Source organism: Salmo trutta, chromosome 3, assembly GCF_901001165.1.
Source record: "Salmo trutta chromosome 3, fSalTru1.1, whole genome shotgun sequence".
Taxonomy (NCBI): Eukaryota; Metazoa; Chordata; class Actinopteri; order Salmoniformes; family Salmonidae; genus Salmo; species Salmo trutta.
The window spans coordinates 5,422,352-5,446,025 of NC_042959.1; positions in this window are offsets into that span (position 1 = coordinate 5,422,352).

Consider the following 23,674-nt stretch of genomic DNA (forward strand, 5'->3'; position numbering starts at 1 on the left):
ACAACACTACTCCCCTTCCTTACTGAGGACTAAACCATGCAGGAGGCTGGGACTTATTCCTTACAGAGGACTCTAAACAAGGTGGCTATGACTTATTCCTTACTGAGGCCTAAACCAGGTGGCCAGGATTTATTCCCAATAGTGCAACATAAAAATGATTCGGTTGTATTGAACATTCCATTGTCCAAGGTACTGTGTGTAATAACTCTTTTCTGTCCCTCCCTCCACCCTGTCTTCCTGTCCTCCCTCCACCCTGTCTTCCTGTCCTCCCTCCATCCTGTCTTCCTGTCCTCCCTCCATCCTGTCTTCCTGTCTTCCTGTCCTCCCTCCACCCTGTCTTCCTGTCTTCCTGTCCTCCCTCCACCTGTCTTCCTGTCCTCCCTCCACCCTGTCTTCCTGTCCTCCCTCCATCCTGTCTTCCTGTCCTCCCTCCATCCTGTCTTCATGTCCTCCCTCCACCCTCTCATACTGTCCTCCCTCCACCCTGTCTTACTGTCCTCCCTCCACCCTGTCTTACTGTCCTCCCTCCACCCTGTCTTCCTGTCCTCCCTACACCCTGTCTTCCTGTCCTCCCTACACCCTGTCTTCCTGTCCTCCCTCCACCCTGTCTTACTGTCCCTCCCTCCACCCTGTCTTACTGTCCTCCCTCCACCCTGTCTTCCTGTCCTCCCTACACCCTGTCTTCCTGGTCCTCCTACACCCTGTCTTCCTGTCTTCCTGTCCTCCCTCCACCCTGTCTTCCTGTCTTCCTGTCCTCCCTACACCCTGTCTTCCTGTCCTCCCTACACCCTGTCTCCTGTCTTCCTGTCCTCCCTCCACCCTGTCTTCCTGTCCTCCCTCCACCCTGTCTTCCTGTCTTCCTGTCCTCCTCCACCCTGTCTTCCTGTCCTCCCTACACCCTGTCTTCCTGCTTCCTGTCCTCCCTCCACCCTGTCTTCCTGTCCCCTCCCTACACCTGTCTTCCTGTCTTCCTGTCCTCCCTCACCCTGTCTTCCTGTCTTCCTGTCCTCCCTACACCCTGTCTTACTGTCCTCCCTCCACCCTGTCCTTCCTGTCCTCCCTCACACCCTGTCTTACTGTCCTCCCTCCACCCTGTCTTCCTGTCCTCCCTACCCCCTGTCCTTCTGTCCTCCCTACAACCCTGTCTGACTGTCCCCCTCCATCCTGTCTTCCTGTCCTCCCTACACCTGTCTTCCTGTCCTTCCTGTCCTACCCTCCACCCCTGTCTTAACGTCCCTCCTGGAGACTCCCTTTCCATGATGTCCTACTCCTGCTAGAAATCCCTAACATAGCAAACTCAGTCAACATCACCATAATCAGCTGTTTTCATTTATTATTAGACTCTAATATATTTATTTCTTACTTTGATAAAAACAGATCCTAGTCAAAGAGAGGCAGAGAGAGAGAGGCAGAGAGAGAAAGGCAGAGAGAGAGAGGCAGAGAGAGAGAGGCAGAGAGAGAGAGAGGCAGAGAGAGAGGGAGATAGAGGCAGAGAGAGAGCGATAGGGGCAGAGAGAGAGAGAGAGGCAGAGAGAGAGAGAGAGAGAGATGTTTCTAAATTAGTGTTCAGTTAATTTCCACAACTTTATGACCTTAATGTAGTTTGGGAGAGAGAGACATAATGACGCGGTGACCAGTGGAGGCTGCTGAGGGGAGGACGGCTCATAATAATGTCTGGAACGGACCGGATGGAATGGAACCCCTGGAACCCATGTGTTTGATGTATTCGATACCATTCCACTAATTCCGCTCCAGCCGTTACCACAAGCTCGTCTTCCCTAATTAAGGTGTCACCATCCACCTGTGGTGGAGACAGACAAAGGGGAGTACGTCAGAGACATAGACAGATACATGTCGGGGCCAGCTCCGTGACACCATGTCAACTTGTGAACTCGCACTGTACGCTTGACTCAGCCAGTGTTCCAGATACAAATCAAGCTAACCGTGGTGTCACGCAAGACAAGCAACCTGGGCATGATGCCAGTTACAGTCTCTGGCTTCACGACAACACAGTGGGACTGCGTCAGGACACTTGTTCTTCCTCACTCAGCAGGTTTACTTGGAGACAGTTTCTCTATTGGGGGAAGAAAAAAAAAGAACGTTCCCCTTAAACCGACCATGCAAACCAGTTTGCATAAGTATGTCATGGTCAAAGACAAAAGGGGTGAACTGTAAGGGATCACACTGCTTTGCTTATCTTGGCCAGGTCGCAGTTGTAAATGAGAACTTATTCTCAACTAGCCTACCTGGTTAAATAAAGGTAAAATAAAAATGAAATAAAATGTATTGAAGTTTACAGAATGATTATCTGTAAGAAAATGGGGGAGGGTCATGCTTTAAACATTTCAGTCAAGGAGAGGGTTTAGGATATATATATTTTTAAACTCGTGCAGGGGAGGGTCATGTGCATGTCTGTATTTCTCTGTGTTTTAGAATTAGTTTCTTATTATGCTGTATATCGATGAGTGCCCAATGTCGCCCCTCATCTCTGATTCTCTACTGGATGCAGAATATCAATTGCGCCTATTGCCTCTTTAGTGTGGTCTCAATCAAGTGATTCATATCCTATATGTTATACAGTACATTCAGAAAGTATTCAGACCCCTTGAGCTTTTCCACATTTTGTTACGTTACAGTCTTATGTTCTTAAAATTACTAAATAGTTCATCTTTCCCTCCTACCTGACTAGTCTCCCAGTCCCTGCCGCTGAAAAACATCCCCACAGCATGATGCTGCCACCACCATGCTTCACCGTAGGGATGGTGCCAGGGTTCCTCCAGACGTGACACTTGTCATTCAGGCCAAAGAGTTCAATCTTGGTTTCATCAGACCAGAGAATCTTGTTTCTCATAATCTGAGGGTCTACTAAAATCTTGCTTTCGCTTATTCATTATGGGGTATTGTGATGTCATTATGGGGTATTGTGATGTCATTATGCGGTATTGTGATGTCATTATGGGGTATTGTGATGTCATTATGGGGTATTGTGTGTAGATTGATGAGGAAAAACATTTAACTAATCAATTTTAGAATAAGGCTGTAACGTAAGGAACTTGTCTGTCGGCCCTGCATTAAAGACCATAATTGACCATCAGGCTCCATGTTGTAGTTCAGGTAGTGACATCAGGCTCCATGTTGTAGTTCAGATAGTGACATCAGGCTCCATGTTGTAGTTCAGGTAGTGACATCAGGCTCCATGTTGTAGTTCAGGTAGTGACATCAGGCTCCATGTTGTAGTTCAGGTAGTGACATCAGGCTCCATGTTGTAGTTCAGATAGTGACATCAGGCTCCATGTTGTAGTTCAGGTAGTGACATCAGGCTCCATGTTGTAGTTCAGATAGTGACATCAGGCTCCATGTTGTAGTTCAGATAGTGACATCAGGCTCCATGTTGTAGTTCAGGTAGTGACATCAGGCTCCATGTTGTAGTTCAGATAGTGACATCAGGCTCCATGTTGTAGTTCAGATAGTGACATCAGGCTCCATGTTGTAGTTCAGGTAGTGACATCAGGCTCCATGTTGTAGTTCAGATAGTGACATCAGGCTCCATGTTGTAGTTCAGATAGTGACATCAGGCTCCATGTTGTAGTTCAGATAGTGACATCAGGCTCCATGTTGTAGTTCAGATAGTGACATGAGGCTCCATGTTGTAGTTCAGATAGTGACATCAGGCTCTATGTTGTAGTTCAGATAGTGACATCAGGCTCCATGTTGTAGTTCAGATAGTGACATCAGGCTCCATGTTGTAGTTCAGATAGTGACATCAGGCTCCATGTTGTAGTTCAGGTAGTGACATCAGGCTCCATGTTGTAGTTCAGATAGTGACATCAGGCTCCATGTTGTAGTTCAGATAGTGACATCAGGCTCCATGTTGTAGTTCAGATAGTGACATCAGGCTCCATGTTGTAGTTCAGATAGTGACATCAGGCTCCATGTTGTAGTTCAGATAGTGACATCAGGCTCCATGTTGTAGTTCAGATAGTGACATCAGGCTCCATGTTGTAGTTCAGGTAGTGACATCAGGCTCCATGTTGTAGTTCAGATAGTGACATCAGGCTCCATGTTGTAGTTCAAGACTCATCCTTGTTGCCTCATCTCTAGCTGCCTCTAATTTCCTCTGGGCCAAAACGCAAGCGAGCCTAAACTATTGTTTTATCTCTGACCCCTTGCTATCCAGCAGCCAAAGGTCATGTTAGGATGTGTCCCAAAATGGCACCCTATACCCTATACAGTGAACTACCTCTGACCAGAGCTCTGGTGGCACCAAATAGGGGAATAGGATGCCATTTGGGACTTGTACTTAATTTTTGTTGTTGTTTCTGTTGAAGGAGTTTAAACAGGCTACACAGAGACAACACATTGTGACCTAACACTTACTGGTTACTGGGCCCACACAGAATGTAGACTGAGTGGCTGTCTGTTAGTGCTGTCATGCACACCATCCTTCTACCTCGCTGTCATATTTTTATTGTTTTATTCATATTATTAGCCTTCTTCGGAGCACACACATACTATTTCAACAAAATAAACGTAGAGCTTTATTTCTACATCTACATAACAGTACGGAGACTTTTTAGTGTCCAAAAATAAGGAGGTTAAATACATGTATGTTTCCTGATCTTTCCTATATATCTCTCAGATACAGGACAGACACTTCAGAACTAACTTATTTTAGATACTTTTTGGGGGGACTATCTGTTGTTCCATGTAGTGAATCTGTTATTCAATGTGTTTGTATAGGATAACATCAGTAAGGACTATCTGTTGTTCCATGTAGTGAATCTGTTATTCAATGTGTTTGTATAGGATAACATCAGTAAGGACTATCTGTTGTTCCATGTAGTGAATCTGTTATTCAATGTGTTTGTATAGGATAACATCAGTAAGGACTATCTGTTGTTCCATGTAGTGAATCTGTTATTCAATGTGTTTGTATAGGATAACAGCAGTAAGGACTATCTGTTGTTCCATGTAGTGAATCTGTTATTCAATGTGTTTGTATAGGATAACAGCAGTAAGGACTATCTGTTGTTCCATGTAGTGAATATGTTACTCAAGGCCCAATTTTTTTTTTTGTGATACTTCAAGGCGTCTTCAAACTTCAAACCAAATACCTAAATGATTCATGGTATAACCTTTTTAAACAATTCCATAGAGCTTAATAAGCCTTGATACAATTGAGACATGGATTGTGTACATGCGCCATTCAGAGGGTGAATGGGCAAGACAAAAGATGTAAGTGCCTTTGAACGGGGTATGGTAGTAGGTGCCAAGCTTGTGTCAAGAACTGCAACGCTGCGGGTTTTTGACGCTCAACAGTTTCCTGTGTGTATCAAGAATGGTCCATCACCCAAAGGACATCCAGCCAACTGGACACAACTGTGGGAAGCATTGGATTCAACATAGGCCGAAGCATCCCTGCGGAACGCTTTCGACACCTTGTAGAGTCCATGCCCTGACGAATTAAGGCTGTTCTTCATCCCAGTTCACTTACTTTGGGTCAAACTGACCCTTATGTTCTGTTGTCCGTCTTTCCTCCGCTATGGCAGGAACAGGGAACAGGGAGTTCAGTATGTGGGGCTTGTGTTGTGCTGTGTTGTCATCCCGAATGGCACCCTATTCCCTATATAGTGCACTACTTTTGACCAGGATGCATAAGGCTCTGGTTAATAGTAGTGCACTGTGTAGGGAATAGGGTGCCATTTGGGACATAGCCTCAGTTTCTGGATTGATTGGTAATGAAAGGCTCAAGTAGCAGTTGGCAGTCTGTCTCTACGTTCTCCCCTTGCAACTTACAAGTCAAGCCAGAAGCTGTTTAACTCACACACAGGGCAGACATAAGTTTACAGCCCTTACAAGGCTGCACGTGCTTCTGATGGTAATCACCCAGATTGTCGAATTTGTTTGTCTTTAACCAACGTTCCCAGAAAGAGGCTCCTCTCCTTGGCAGATAGAGCCGGTGTTAGGCCTCTGGTGATGCCAGCTTGGTTCTAGGAAACCACACCAACTACACTTGATGAATGCTATGTGAAACTGTGTGTGAGTCTCAAATGGTACCCGATTCCTTATTAGTCCTGGTTCAAAGTAGTGCACTAAATAGGGACTAGGGTACCATTTGGGATGCATCCCATCACTCCCTGAGGCAAGTTCCCTCAGAATACCTTAAGGCACCCTGGATTTAGTTTCAATTTACCGGTCATGATAAATATATAATCAACATGTATTTTCACTTACTGAATGTAACCATTATGCAACCAGTCAGTGGATACTGTGGTTCTCTTCCAAAGGATCAGAGGTTATAGGTCAATCTTCTGGAACACTGAAGAACTCACAATGTTGTTTACAGGTTGAGACATCTTCTTGTTTTTTCATTAACTGTCAGGGAGGGAGTTTCATGGTTTCATAATCAGAAGGTTGTGCTAGATAGTGCCTGTTCACGCCACATGAGGGAGTTCATGGTTTCTCCTGTGTTTATGGGTGAAACCAGGTCACACTGTACAGACTAGGCGTTATATGTCTAGCTATACAATTAATTTGTTCTGAAGTATTTTTACCCGTTCATTATCTCAACAAGGGATCACTGTATCGGACAGTGTACCTGCACTTATCAAACATTTAATTACTGTTGATTAAATGCATAATCTATGCACATTACAAAACATCTACAGTAATTCATTAACACCAGTCTACTAAGCATCACTTCATGTGATATGAGTTCTGTCATCTCAGGTTTACCCTCATTCAGCGGGGTTGTGTTATTTTGACAGATGCCTGACCTTTTTCTTCTGGCAGAAAAACAAATAGACGCATCAAAACAAGAAGATGTTTTGTTTCTGTGTTCAGATAGTCAGGAAAAAGGCATGGCCTTGAGGTTGGGGCGAGGACATTTCGTCAGCGTTCTTGATTGGCCCCCAGCGATAGGGGAAGTTGTGGTTGCGAAGAGGTTACCTCAACGCCGTCTTCAAGCGCACAGCTCAGTCATGTTATTTGGTTGCGTCCCATATGGCGTCCTATTCTCTGTATAGTGCTATAGATTTTACCAGGGCAAAAGTAGTGCACTGTACAGGGAATAGGACACCATTTGGGGTGCAGACCACTGGGTGGGTATGGGAAAAAAACGAATTGAGAAACCTCTCATGTCATGTGACTAACTTCTGCATTCTGTCGAGGTATAAAGCAGAAGAGTTATTATTAAACTCAGTTCAGTGTGTCGATGGAGACCTCTCCTGTTCCTCTGCTGGTGTGTGCCCTGAAACTGCTCTGCAATTTCTTCCATGTTTGATAGTGACTGATGACTTTCTGTCTTGCGTTTATCTTGTGTGACTATTTAGATTTGCTTGACGTGTTTGATAAGAGATGTTTACAGTTGTGGTTTTTCATGGATTCTTTCTGTTGTAGCCTACGTTGAAACAACACGTTGATTTGTCCCCAATCTCATACGGTCTAATGAAAAAGAATGAAACAGAAAGTTAGTCTAGTCAAAATGGTTGATGTACTATGGAACAGTTGTATAATACGTTTGGTCTTGCTGTGTGATTTAAATAAGCACTGTGCCAAGAGTCAGCACTTCTGTGTGTTCTCTTCAGAGAGAAATTATTCTGTTGGTTCACTTTCCCCCAGGTAAGCTCAATCAAACACATCTAAAGTATTTTCAATTATTTTGGTTACAATTTTAACCCAGGTCTGGCAGGGAGGGAGGAGGGAAAGGGGAAATGTGTCTCAGTACTTACATCTGAATAGAATGGGACAGAATGTTCTTTGACCTTGGATTTAAAAACAGGCCTTAAACCTCTGCTTCAGACTAACTAAAGATGCAGGAATTACATTCCGAAATTACACCATATTCCCTATATAGTGAACTACTTTTGATTGGGGCCCATGAAACAATAGTGCGCTATATAGGGAATAGGATGCAATTTGGGTTAAGCAGGGATTAGACAGCCACAGCTAAACCCAAAAAACCAAGGATCAAACTTTGTTTTCATCCTTACCAGCACGGAAATTCTCAGCCATTAGTCATTGCCTGCCTCATTCATAATACAACTCGGCTCAAAATATACAAAAATAAGTCCAAAATGAGTGTAAAGAACACACAATAAAAACAGACGAGAAACCTTGACAGACAGCAGAGAAAAAAAGTCTGCTTTACATTTCAATACATAAAATATTGAACTTGATACTAGGAATGATACTAGGAATGATGTTACATTTGTTTAATCACTGTTTTGGTACCAGAGAGACCAGCTAGTGAGGAAACATATACTTAGGGTAAATGATCATGTCTGTAAGGCAGTAAGACAACTGGCAGGCAGATAAAAACATTACAGTTGTCGTTCTACTATTTTGGTGCTCTATAAAATGTCTACAACTTAACATAAAAGATGTGAGCCTGTATTTACTATGTACCTTTCAGAGCCTGTTATTTACTTTGTACCTATCAGAGCCTGTTATTTACTATGTACCTATCAGAGCCTGTTATTTACTATGTACCTATCAGAGCCTGTTATTTACTATGTACCTATCAGAGTCTGTTATTTACTATGTACCCTATCAGAGCCTGTTATTTACTATGTACCTTATCAGAGCCTGTTATTTACTATGTACCTATCAGAGCCTGTTATTTACTATGTACCTATCAGAGCCTGTTATTTACTATGTACCTATCAGAGCCTGTTATTTACTATGTACCTATCAGAGCCTGTTATTTACTATGTACCTATCAGAGCCTGTTATTTACTATGTACCTATCAGAGCTTGTTATTTACTATGTACCTATCAGAGCCTGTTATTTACTATGTACCTATCAGGAGCCTGTTATTTACTATGTACCTATCAGAGCCTGTTATTTACTATGTACCTATCAGAGCCTGTTTATTTACTATGTACCTATCAGAGCCTGTTATTACTATGTACCTATCAGAGCCTGTTATTTACTATGTACCTATCAGAGCCTGTTATTTACTATGTACCTATCAGAGCCTGTTATTTACTATGTACCTATCAGAGCCTGTTATTTACTATGTACCTATCAGAGCCTGTTATTTACCTATGTACCTATCAGAGCCTGTTATTTACTATGTACCTATCAGAGTCTGTTATTTACTATGTACCTATCAGAGCCTGTTATTTACTATGTACCTATCAGAGCCTGTTATTTACTATGTACCTATCAGAGTCTGTTATTTACTATGTACCTATCAGAGTCTGTTATTTACTATGTACCTGTCTGGGACTAAATGTAAAGTTTACTATGTACCTGTCTGGGACTAAATGTAAAGTTTACTATGTACCTGTCTGGGATTATAAGTAGGCCTAGGTTAGGTTAAGCACATTTTACGGAGGTCCTGAGACTGCAGTTTATTATATAGGGGTACCTGTTAGATGATGTTTAAGAACATTTTGCTGAGGTCTCCCATTTAATTTATGAAAACGTTTAATTATTATACTGCATTGAATAGGACTTTTGTGTAATTCTACCCAGACACCTTGTTCCAATCAACACTGAACTATAGAGACATTTCCTTTACAATAAGGCTGTGTGCAGTTCTAGTCTCTAGGCATACAGTATAGCCATCTGTAGGATTGCCCCACACCCCTCTGGGCATACTGTATAGCCATCTGTAGGATTGCCCCACACCCCTCTGGGCATACTGTATAACCCATCTGTAGGATTGCCCCACACCCCTCTGGCATACTGTATAACCTTCTGTAGGATTACCCCACACCCCTCTGGGCATACTGTATAACCATCTGTAGGATTGTGCCCATCAGTACTCAGAGGGATTATGTTGTGTAGGCTAACTAAAATGGTTGACATTATTAAGTTCCAGTCTGTAAAGAACATTTTGTATTACACTTTAATTACACCCCAGCACCTATCTCCTGCATTTGCCATGCCTGCTCTCCAATCCAGACATACAGTGAATGTACAAAACATTAAGAACACCCCCCACTTTTGCCATTGAAACAGTCTCAATTCGTTGGGGCATGGACTCTTCAAGGTGTCGAAAGCGTTTCACAGGGATGCCGGCCAATGCTGACTCTAATGCTTAATCTGGAGGCAAACTCAGTGTTTAACCATAGGATTCCCCCACATCTTTACTCAGAGGCATTACACTACACTCTGTAGCATACCTTTAATGGGTGGCATACACTCTGTAACTTTAATGGGTGGCATACACTCTGTACCTTTAATGGGGGGCATAAATTATCTACCTTTAATGGGGGGCATAAATTATCTACCTTTAATGGGGGCATACACTCTGTACCTTTAATGGGTGGCATAAATTATCTACCTTTAATGGGTGGCATAAATTATCTACCTTTAATGGGTGGCATACACTCTGTACCTTTAATGGGTGGCATACACTCTGTACCTTTAATGGGGGGCATAAATTATCTACCTTTAATGGGGGGCATAAATTATCTACCTTTAATGGGGGCATACACTCTGTACCTTTAATGGGGGGCATACACTCTGTACCTTTAATGGGTGGCATAAATTATCTACCTTTAATGGGGGGCATAAATTATCTACCTTTAATGGGGGCATACACTCTGTACCTTTAATGGGTGGCATACACTCTGTACCTGTAATGGGTGGCATAAATGATCTACCTTTAATGGGGGGCATACACTCTGTACCTTTAATGGGGGGCATAAATTATCTACCTTTAATGGGGGGCATAAATTATCTACCTTTAATGGGGGCATACACTCTGTACCTTTAATGGGGGGCATACACTCTGTACCTTTAATGGGTGGCATAAATTATCTACCTTTAATGGGGGGCATAAATTATCTACCTTTAATGGGGGCATACACTCTGTACCTTTAATAGGTGGCATTTTGTTGAGGCATTGCATTGACCTAATGAAAACATTGAATTTGTGCGTTAGTATTGGTGTTACTAGCATAGTGTTATGTAGTGATGCTTCCTCTGACCTTATTATCTCCATGCCAGCCAGAGGGTACCTGGAAGAATACGAAGATGTCATCATCCAGCTTCACCTCAGCTTCACCTCAGCTTTACCTCAGCTTCACCTCAGCTTCACCTCAGTTTCACCTCAGCTTCACCTCAGCTTCACCTCAGCTTTACCTCAGCTTTACCTCAGCTTCACCGCAGTTTCACCTCAGCTTCACCTCAGCTTCACCGCTGCTTCACCTCAGCTTGACCTCATCTTCACCTCAGCTTCACCTACTCTTAGACGTTGGCTGAGGTTACCTGGGCGGTGAGCTGTCTGTCTCTGTGTGTGTGTGTGTGTGTGTGTGTGTGTGTGTGTGTGTGTGTGTGTGTGTGTGTGTGTGTGTGTGTGTGTGTGTGTGTGTGTGTGTGTGTGTGCGTGTGTGTGTGTGTGTGTGTGTGTGTGTGTGTGTGTGTGTGTGTGCCGTGACAGGTAAGGAATTAATTGGCAGTTTGTTTGTTCACCTGTCTGGGTTAGTTGTTTTGTATTATATGTAACTATAATTGGCGGTGGCAACCTATCATTACAGAGACACAAAAACATAACTCTGAAGTTGTTCAGGTCTACATACCAGCCAGGTTATTGCCTTGGGCAGTTTCACAACATTTACTTTTTATGATGTTGGCTTTCGATTACCATGAAACACACACCTGATACACCAACCTTTATACAGTACACACACCTGATACACCAACCTTTATACAGTACACACACCTGATACACCAACCTTTATACAGTACACACACCTGATACACCAACCTTTATACAGTACACACACCTGATACACCAACCTTTATACAGTACACACACCTGATACACCAACCTTTATACAGTACACACACCTGATACACCAACCTTTATACAGTACACACACCTGAGAAATGAAAAGGTAAACAAATAAGGCTACACACACACACACACAACGCACATGCCGCACACACACACACACACACACCGCACACACATGCACACACATACACACACACACACACACACCGCACACACATGCACACACATACACACACACACACACCGCAAAAGCCGTGTACAGACACACCTCCATAAGGGAGCATAACTAGGGTCTAGAAGTAGTGTAGAACTAACACAGTACATGGACATATTAACCCTAGTGAGTTGAATGAATTATATTTGCCTCCATTCATCTGCAGGCCTGAAGAAAATCATGACTGTTTTAGAGGGAAGATTAAACTAAATGGGTCTGTCTGTCTGTCTGTCTGTCTGTCTGTCTGTCTGTCTCTCTCCCTCCTCTAATCTCTCTCCCTCCTCTAATGTCTCTCTCCTCCTGTAATGTCTCTCTTCTCTTCTTTCCCCTTTAACTAAGAACTTGTTTTGTAAATGTCCCTGCCAGGGGAAAGGAGACCCCAAGTGGTTCCCAGTCAGCAGTGATTGTTAATGGATGAGCAGTTTCTTCCAGACAAACAGGCTTGGTCTGACTGTCTGGTTTAGGGTTAGGGCTTAATCCTGTGATTAGTGGTTAGGAATCATCTAAGTTAATAGGGTCTTTACTGGGCTTCCCTGGGACACCAAGGAGCTGTCACGTTGAACTAGCCCGGGAGCTTCCCTGGGACACCAAGGAGCTGTCACGTTGAACTAGCCCGGGAGCTTCCCTGGGACACCAAGGAGCTGTCACGTTGAACTAGCCCGGGAGCTTCCCTGGGACACCAAGGAGCTGTCACGTTGAACTAGCCCGGGAGCTTCCCTGGGACACCAAGGAGCTGTCACGTTGAACTAGCCCGGCAGCTTCCCTGGGACACCAAGGAGCTGTCACGTTGAACTAGCCCGGGAGCTTCCCTGGGACACCAAGGAGCTGTCACGTTGAACTAGCCCGGCAGCTTCCCTGGGACACCAAGGAGCTGTCACGTTGAACTAGCCCGGGAGCTTCCCTGGGACACCAAGGAGCTGTCACGTTGAACTAGCCCGGGAGCTTCCCTGGGACACCAAGGAGCTGTCACGTTGAACTAGCCCGGGAGCTTCCCTGGGACGCCAAGGAGCTGTCACGTTGAACTAGCCCGGGAGCTTTCTTGGGACACCAAGAAGCTGTCACGTTGAACTAGCCCGGGAGCTTCCCTGGGACACCAAGGAGCTGTCACGTTGAACTAGCCCGGGAGCTTCCCTGGGACACCAAGGACCTGTCACGTTAAACTAGCCCGGGAGCTTCCCTGGGACACCAAGGAGCTGTCACGTTGAACTAGCCCGGGAGCTTCCCTGGGACACCAAGGAGCTGTCACGTTGAACTAGCCCGGGAGCTTCCCTGGGACACCAAGGAGCTGTCACGTTGAATTAGCCCGGGAGCTTCCCTGGGACACCAAGGAGCTGTTGAACAGATCGACCAGTGTGCCATTTACTTCCTCCTTTACACGTCAGTGCATTTGTTTTGAGTGAGGAGGAGAGTAGCTTGGTCTGGGAATCAGTCACCAATTTCTCCTTCTTGTGTGTCCCCGCCTCCCTACCGAAAGTCTCACAGCGGGTGTTTTCAAGATGTAACTTTCAATACCCAGGAATAATCCCCTTTTGATGCATTTCCCCATATGGACTATTTCAACAATGGACTAATAAAACAAATATCAAAAGACAGTTTTGGGTTCTGACCAGGATAATAGAGGTACTACAGACTAAAGAGCTGTGGGTCTGACCAGGATAATAGAGGTACTACAGACTAAAGAGCTGTGGGTCTGACCAGGATAATACGGGTACTACAGACTAAAGAGCTGTGGGGTCTGACCAGGATAACAGAGGTACTACAGACTAAAGAGCTGTGGGGTCTGACCAGGATAATAGAGGTACTACAGTCTAAAGAGTTGTGGGTTCTGACCAGGATAAAGGAGGTACTACAGACTAAAGAGCTGTGGGGTCTGACCAGGATAATACGGTACTACACACTAAAGAGCTGTGGGTCTGACCAGGATAATATGAGCACTACAGACTAAAGACCTGTGGGGTCTGACCAGGATAATACGGGTACTACAGACTAAAGAGTTGTGGGGTCTGACCTGGATAATAAGATTACTACAGACTAAAGAGCTGTGAGGTCTGACCAGGATAATAAGATTACTACAGACTGAAGAGTTATTGGGTCTGACCAGGATAATAGAGGTACTACAGACTAAAGAGTTGTGGGGTCTGACCAGGATAATAGAGGTGCTATAGACTAAAGAGCTGTGGGGTCTGACCAGGATAATAGAGGTACTACAGTCTAAAAAGCTGTGGGGTCTGACCAGGATAATAGAGGCACTACAGATTAAAGAGCTGTGGGGTCTGACCAGGATAATAAGATTACTACAGACTAAAGAGCTGTGGGTCTGACCAGGATTATACGATTACTACAGACTAAAGAGCTGTGGGGTCTGACCAGGATAATAGAGGTACTGCAGATTAAAGAGCTGTGGGGTCTGACCAGGATAATACGGGTACTACAGACTAAAGAGCTGTGGGGTCTGACCAGGATAATAGAGGTACTACCGACTAAAGAGCTGTGGGGTCTGACCAGGATAATACGGGTACTACAGACTAAAGAGCTGTGGGGTCTGACCAGGATAATACGGGTACTACAGAATAAAGAGCTGTGGGGTCTGACCAGGATAATAGGGTTACTACAGACTAAAGAGCTGTGGGGTCTGACCAGGATAATACGGGTACTACAGAATAAAGAGCTGTGGGGTCTGACCAGGATAATAGGGTTACTACAGACTAAAGAGCTGTGGGGTCTGACCAGGATAATAGAGGTACTACAGACTAAAGAGCTGTGGGGTCTGACCAGGATAATACGGGTACTACAGACTAAAGAGTTGTGGGGTCTGACCAGGATAATAAGATTACTATAGACTAAAGAGCTGTGAGGTCTGACCAGGATAATAAGATTACTACAGACTGAAGAGTTATTGGGTCTGACCAGGATAATAGAGGTACTACAGACTAAAGAGTTGTGGGGTCTGACCAGGATAATAGAGGTGCTATAGACTAAAGAGCTGTGTGGTCTGACCAGGATAATAGAGGTACTACAGTCTAAAAAGCTGTGGGGTCTGACCAGGATAATAGAGGCACTACAGATTAAAGAGCTGTGGGGTCTGACCAGGATAATAAGATTACTACAGACTAAAGAGCTGTGGGTCTGACCAGGATTATACGATTACTACAGACTAAAGAGCTGTGGGGTCTGACCAGGATAATAGAGGTACTGCAGACTAAAGAGCTGTGGGGTCTGACCAGGATAATACGGGTACTACAGACTAAAGAGTTGTGGGGTCTGACCAGGATAACAGAGCTACTACAGACTAAAGAGCTGTGGGGTCTGACCAGGATAATACGGGTACTACAGACTAAAGAGCTGTGGGGTCTGACCAGGATAATACGGGTACTACAGAATAAAGAGCTGTGGGGTCTGACCAGGATAATAGGGTTACTACAGACTAAAGAGCTGTGGGGTCTGACCAGGATAATACGGGTACTACAGAATAAAGAGCTGTGGGGTCTGACCAGGATAATAGGGTTACTACAGACTAAAGAGCTGTGGGGTCTGACCAGGATAATAGGGTTACTACAGACTAAAAAGCTGTGGGTCTGACCACGATAATAGAGGTACTACTGACTAAAGAGCTGTGGGGTCTGACCAGGATAATAGAGGTACTACAGACTAAAGAGTTCTTGGGTCTGACCAGGATAATAGAGGTACTACTGACTAAAGAGTTCTTGGGTCTGACCAGGATAATAGATGTACTACAGACTAAAGAGTTCTTGGGTCTGACCAGGATAATACGATTACTACAGACTAAAGAGCTGTGAGGTCTGACCAGGATAATAAGATTACTACAGACTAAAGAGCTGTGAGGTCTGACCAGGATAATAAGATTACTACAGACTAAAGACCTGTGGGTTCTGACCAGGATAATAGAGGTACTACAGACTAAAGAGCTGTGGGGTCTGACCAGGATAATAAGATTACTACAGACTAAAGACCTGTGGGGTCTGACCAGGATAATAGAGGTACTACAGACTAAAGAGCTGTGGGGTCTGACCAGGATAATAGAGGTACTACAGACTAAAGAGCTGTGGGGTCTGACCAGGATAATAGAGGTACTACAGACTAAAGAGTTGTGGGGTCTGACCAGGATAATAGAGGTACTATAGACTAAAGAGCTGTGGGGTCTGACCAGGATAATACGGGTACTACAGACTAAAGAGCTGTGGGGTCTGACCAGGATAATACGGGTACTACAGACTAAAGAGCTGTGGGGTCTGACCAGGATAATACAGGTACTACAGACTAAAGAGCTGTGGGGTCTGACCAGGATAATAGAGGTACTACAGACTAAAGAGCTGTGGGGTCTGACCAGGATAATACGGGTACTACAGACTAAAGAGCTGTGGGGTCTGACCAGGATAATACGGGTACTACAGACTAAAGAGCTGTGGGGTCTGACCAGGATAATACGGGTACTACAGACTAAAGAGCTGTTGGGTCTGACCAGGATAATAAGGCTAACCTGACTTCCAAGCTATTACGTTGCATTTGGCTTTCCTTGATATCTTCACATGTAACATTACAAAATGAGTTGGTTGAAAAATAACTGCTTTGTTTCAATATTTGGAAATTAGCAAAAGCTATTGTATTAATTAATTCATTATGGATTGTACGTTACTTTGGAACGACTGACTGTTTTGAATGGGCGCTCCATTCAGTTCTTAGTAGTCCTTTTACGTCATTGTGTTTGCGGGTGGGCTGATACCGTGTGTACCTACCAAATGGCTATTCCATATATAGTGCTCTACTTTTGACCAGATCCCTATGATTCCTGGTCAAAAGTAGTGCACTATACAGAGAATGGGGTGTGCCATTTGGGACACAGCCGTGCAGGAGAGTCTATTAAAGCCCCTAACTCTTTAACAGGAAGTGGAAGGGCTGGGTGTCAGATAGAGTTTCCTGTTCGAAAGAACACTGAATATTATAACTTTTTTTGTGGTTTTTTTGTTGTTGGTACATTGCTTTGTGGCCTGATTGATTTATGTTACAATATCATGTCACATGTAAAGGCAGGTTCTTGTATTGAACTTGTATGAACACTTGGTTGTGTGAAATACCTAAAGTTTGGTGTTAATCTGTTAAGTCTAAGGGCAGTTACTGAATTAGTAAAAATGTACTTTGATGTAACTTAGATAAACATGCAATCTAATCATAGCTTATCAATGTGTCAGTAAGAACACATTGTGTGTTGACAAAGCACTCCATACTGGACTGACACCAGTATACTTTTTTATTTATTTTACCAGATAAGTTAACTGAGAACATATTCTCATTTACAGCAATGACCTGGGGAATAGTTACAGGGGAGAAGAATGAGCCAATAGGAAGCTGGGAATGATTAGGTTGCCATGAGGACCAGAGGTTAACATCCCTACTTTTACGATAACTGTCATGAGATCTTTAGTGACCACAGAGAGTCAGTACACCCGTTTAACATCCCATCCGAAAGGTAGCACCCTACACAGGGCAATGTCCCCAATAACTGCCCTGGGGCATTGGGATTATTATTTTTTTGACCTGAGGAAAGAAGAACCACCTACTGGCTCTGCAACACCACTTACCAGCAGCATCTGGTCTCCCATCTAGGAACCAACCAGGACCAACCCTGTTTAGCTTCAGAGGAAAGCCAGCACTGGGATGCAAGGTGGTATACTGCTGGTGTAAAGTGCATACTCTATGAATGGAGTTTTGGGAAAAGGTGTTGTAGTACTCCTAGTCTACCACTAGTTGTGCTCTAACCCCTCTCTTCAGCCCCCTGGGTGAATGCAGGTGTTCTTTCCCTTTCTGCTGAACCAAAAACCGACAGATTCTCCGTCCATTGGCAGCAGATCAGTAGAATTACAGTCCGTGGACTCTCAGGTCTACAACTTGCCAACTAAACACCCACTTGCAGAATATCCCACAGATCAGTGAGAAAGATATCTGGCGTGCGTGACTCCGTCTATTCAGTAGTAGGTCAAACACGCAGATCCTCTCTGTCGAAAGGTAGTTACTGTATTAAACAACAGTAGGTTGTAAAAAAACAGTAGTTACATTTTTGATGTCACGTCTGTATTCTTTGATGTCTCGACTTTCTGAAATGCCTGTAAGTTATATACAGTAACAGTGAGGTAGAAGGCACAAGTAAAGATGTTGTTTTGCTGTTGGTTATTTCAATGAGTTAGGCGTAGTGTGCCTTGCCTCTCTGAAGTCATGGCATCACACCAAGAACACTAAAGCTGTTTTTATTCATCCCAGTTAATAATAAGGCTTCTAAAGCTGGTAGATAAACCGTACGTAATTATCCTGCCGTTTAGATTTCCCTAAAGGTACATCCCAATTATTACCCCCGCCTTTACGGAACAGTTGGAGACACCTACTGACTGAGATTCCTGGAATGGTCCCACTTGCCTAAAAAGATGTTAAGAAATATGTGTGGAATTATTAATTTAGTTTCAGAACAAGGTATTTCCACAAACGGTGTGGTGCCGAACGGTGTGGTGCCGGTGTGGTGCCGGTGTGCCGGTGTGGTGCCGAACGTGACACTGAAGACAAATAATAACATAGATATTCTGTAGTGTTCGATAAATGCTGAAGGAGCTGCTAATTGGCTTTAGTTTATATTGCATTCAGTTGGATCTGAAATTAGCTGTATTGTAGGGTGTAGGCCCTATGGAAAATAATAACTCCAGAAGGATTTACCATCACGCTCCAGGACTGCGTGAGAGAGGGAGAGAGAAGGTGTGTGAGTTAGACAGAGAGAGAGAGAGAGAGAGAGAGTGATAGAGAAGAGAAAAGGAAAGGGAGGGGATACCTAGTCAGTTGTACAACTGAAAGCCTTCAACTGAAATGTGTCTTCTGCATTTAACCCAACCCCTCTGAATCAGAGAGGGGCTGCCATAATCGACATCCACGTACTGAGACAGAGACACAGAGAGAACACGTTTATTGCAGTAGAAAGCGTCCCGTGAAGGTAACAGTACTGTGCTCCTGCATCATGACCCACTTTGTAGTAGGAGATATACAGGACATTCACCAGATTCAGTGTTAAATGACAAGGATGAGGAATGCTAGCAGAAATAAACAACAATTACTGTCTTGAATAACGCCGATATCACTGACCCTATTGACATTTAGGGAGAGGGACTCCAACCTATTAACCAATGTATGGTAGTAACCATAAGCATGGATTAAAGTAGCCGTTTTTTTTTGTGGGTGACGTGGAAACTTTCTCATTTTTTAAGTATTGAACTTTGTACATGGATTTTTCAGTAGGCTTATGATTCATATTGCTCTTGTTGCAATCCTCTCTAAAGAAGGCATTACGACTTTGTTTAAAGATCAGGTTTAGTAATTCTGTGTTCTGCTGCAACAGAATGAAGACACAAATCCTGGTCCAAGTTAAGACCTCCGTTGGTTCCAAAGACATTCTGTTATTTTGTGCTATTTTTGTTATTGTTGATCAAACATGCATGTTAGCAATACTGCCAACAATTCTGCAACAGAATCGTGACAAGTTGCGAGCTAAGGTCCAAGTCAAGTCCATTGGTTCCAGACATTCCTTCTCCTTGTGTTCCTTGTTCTCTTCATATGAAGTGGCTGTGACTCATTCCTTTAGTGTTTTTTTTTTCATAGCCTTTTGTTCTGGGCGTGCGCCAGTGACCGTACTTTGAACCAGCAGCTGGAACAGGGCTGTACAGCCAAAGATAGCTGAAGTGTTGTTTTTGCTTTCTCTGCAGGTCTATGACCGACTCTGTGCCAAGCGGCTGCTAACTAACGCCAGCGTCTATCCTGCCCATGTTGCCAAGCAAGTGACTCTGAGATCTGCACTCCCTCTCAGCCCCACAACAGCAACTGACTTTCCTACGCTGCATCCCAAATGGTACCCTATACCCTATGTAGTGCACTACTTTCACCAGGTCCCCCGTTCAAAAGTAGCAAACTATGTAGGGAATAGGGTGCGATTTGAGATGCAGACCCAGTCCTAGTATGACCTGCAGGGGCTCTGACTAACTGATATTTAGAACAACTGACTGGCTGTTGACTGTCTGGCTGCTAGCTGGCTCTGACTAGCTGCTAGCTGTAATGACTGGCTAGCTGCTAGCTGGCTCTGACTAGCTGCTAGCTGGCTCTGACTAGCTGCTAGCTGGAAGGACTGGCTGGCTGCTAGCTGGCTCTGAATAGCTGCTAGCTGTAATGACTGTCTGGCTGCTAGCTGGCTCTGACTAGCTGCTAGCTTTAATGACTGTCTGGCTGCTAGCTGGCTCTGACTAGCTGCTAGCTGGCTCTGACTAGCTGCTAGCTGTAATGACTGGCTAGCTGCTAGCTGTAATGACTGTCTAGCTGCTAGCTGGCTCTGACTATCTGCTACCTGGAATGACTGGCTAGCTGCTAGCTGGCTCTGACTAGCTGCTAGCTGGCTCTGACTGGCTGCTAGCTGGAATGACTGGCTGGCTGCTCTCTAGCTCGGACTAGCTGCTAGCTGGAATGACTGGCTGGCTGCTCTCTAGCTCGGACTAGCTGCTAGCTGGAATGACTGGCTGGATGCTAGCTGGCTCTTACTAGCTGCTAGCTGGCTCTTACTAGCTGCTAGCTGGAATGACTGGTTGGCTGCTAGCTGGAATGACTGGATGGCTGCTAGCTGGAACGACTGGCTGGCTGCTAGCTGGAATGACTGTCTGGCTGCTAGCTGGAATGACTGGATGGCTGCTAGCTGGAATGGCTGGATGGCTGCTAGCTGGAATGACTGGATGGCTGCTAGCTGGAACAACTGGCTGGCTGTTTGTTCCAGACACTCAACTTTGGCCACACCCTCACAGTTCCACACAAATGTTGTTTTTGTCTGCTTGATGAGTTCAGCAAGAAGTCATTGTTTAGTCTTGGGAGGACTGTTCTATCCACCAACCACAACCCACGCATATGCATATGTACAGTCATTATTCTCTATTTCATAACAACATCTGTTCTCATGTTCCCTTTTACCTTGCATTTGTTTGCACCTCGCTCTTGTTGACAGTGCTAATATGCACAGTACTGTGCTATGTCCTGTTTGCAAGTCATAACTTGTGACTATTTGGACATAGAGTCAGATTCTATCATCTATGTGTAAGGCTTCCTATTGTTGGTTACTATGATCATATTTACATCTGTTTGCAAACATTACAATTCAACATAACCTCAGTAGTTTTACCAGCAGTAAACTTGGAAGAAAGGAAGTGATTTCTTGGAGAACGGCAACGTACTACAGCCTCCTATTATGACATTCACCCATTGATGTTGTTATCACAGGAAAACAAGCATGATAAATACCTTAGCGTTTATAAATAGGGTTAATAGAAGCTGCCTGTTAATCCCCAAAACAAAGTTTAGTACCCGAGAACAAAGATTAAGATCAAAGAGAACTTTATTTCGAAACATTTTGTAGTATGTTTACCTGTTTCTAATGCTGTTTCCACAGTTGACTGGGTGTTGCTTTCCATGATTTCAGCTCTAAATAATAATGTTCTATTTCCCATAACAAAACGAACTGGTGCTAACAGACTCCATATGTCCTTTTTTTCCACCTTCTTCATATGTAGTTCTTTCCCAAATGGCACCCTATTCCCTTTTTAGTGCACTAGGACCCATTGCCACTGGTCAGAAGTAGTATACTATTTAGTGAATAGGGTGCGACTTGGGATGCAACTCTTACTTACTGCCAAGTCAACAGTCGTGTTTTAGAGAGTTCACGGGAAAGAACGCCAGTTCATATGGAACGACCTGCTTGATTTTTGATTTTTTTTTATAAGAATCGTTCAAAAGTGAAAACACTGTGTCAAAATAGGTTTACAGTTTAAGTTGTGGCAAAGGTTAGACAATCGTACACTAATATAAATGTTTGGTACTGAAGTAAAAATAAATGGCTTCTCAATAGCCTTTTTAGATGTGCTACAATGCTGTCAATGGTTTTTGTTGCTATTCACCATACTGGTACAATATTTTCTTTAAGACACTGGCAAACACCATGTCATGCTATACTATAAGACCTACCCTGTGGAAACGCTCAGCCATTACCCAATATCAGCCATTACCCAATCAACTAGTCAGTTGAATAGCAGTAGCTTTATAACTGTTGAGGTAAGATCAGTGTGTGTAATTCCTGATGAGATGTCTCAACACAGGGTTATGCAGGTAAACGACGTGTATTTGGTTAGTATGGCACAGCAGCCAAAGCTCTATTCAACTGTACATTATAAAGCACATATAATTAGTATGCATTATTATTGGTTAATCAGGTTTAGTGTGAAATGTTCACAGATTAGTTATGTGACAGTTATGTGTGTTTTCTGAAGTACAGAAAGACTGTCATCTGGTTAGGGTTTCAGAAAGTTATATATATACTGTATATCTGTTTAGAAAACTAGGCCTAGGGGATTCAAATCAGGAAAGTAGAGCAAAACTAAGATATTTTTATTCCAGACGATGTATTATGTCTTTCCTGATGAGCTGTAGAACAGCAGAGACATGGGTTGAACCCTACATGGCACCCTATTCCCTTGCACCCTAAATGGCATCCTATTCCCTTGCACCCTAAATGGCATCCTATTCCCTTGCACCCTAAATGGCATCCTATTCCCTTGCACACTAAATGGCATCCTATTCCCTTGCACCCTAAATGGCATCCTATTCCCTTGCACCCTAAATGGCATCCTATTCCCTTGCACCCTAAATGGCACCCTATTCCCTTGCACCCTAAATGGCATCCTATTTTCTGCACCCTAAATGGTACACTATTCACTTGCACCCTAAATGGCAACCTATTCCCTACACCCTAAATGGCATCCTATTCCCTTGCACCCTAAATGGCATCCTATTCCCTGCATCCTAAATGGCATCCTATTCCCTTGCACCCTAAATGGCATCCTATTCCCTTGCACCCTAAATGGCATCCTATTTCCTGCACCCTAAATGGTACCCTATTCCCTTGCACCCTAAATAGCAACCTATTCCCTACACCCTAAATGGCATCCTATTCCCTTGCACCCTAAATGGCATCCTATTCCCTACACCCTAAATGGCATCATATTCCCTTGCACCCTAAATGGCATCCTATTCCCTACACCCTAAATGGCAACCTATTCCCTGCACCTACTTTTGACCAGAGTAGGGTTGCAAAATTCCCTGGTTTTCCTAAAGTCCTGGTTGGAGGATTCCTGGTGTAGGGAGGAAACCGGCATTCCTCCAACCAGGATGTCTGAGAAACCAGGACGTTTATTAAAAGTTCCTGGAATTTTGAAACCCTAAATCAGATTACTATGGGGTTCTGGTCAAAAGCAGTGCACTATAAAGCGAATAGGGTTTCCATTTGGGACGCAGTCCTGGGAAGCTATCCTGGACACAAACAGTTGGGTCGAGGTAGAATGTTAACCATATGGGATCTCTAAGCATTGTATAAAGCTCATATGGCGAGCAGAAGCAGAGAACTTAGCTCTGCAAGTGGGAGCTAAAGTAATCCCTGTTTCAGGGCCCTAATTCAACTTTAACTGCTGTGTTGCAATTTTTGGAACCTTTTTTTTTTGGAATGGAAAAAAACACCCACTCATTCAGCGAGGGGGATGGGTGTGTCCGAGTTCCAAAGGGGATGTGGCCGTTGAACAGGATATAGAGTTTATTGTGATTATGAATTGGGACTGTTCCCACCTGTAAATGGGGA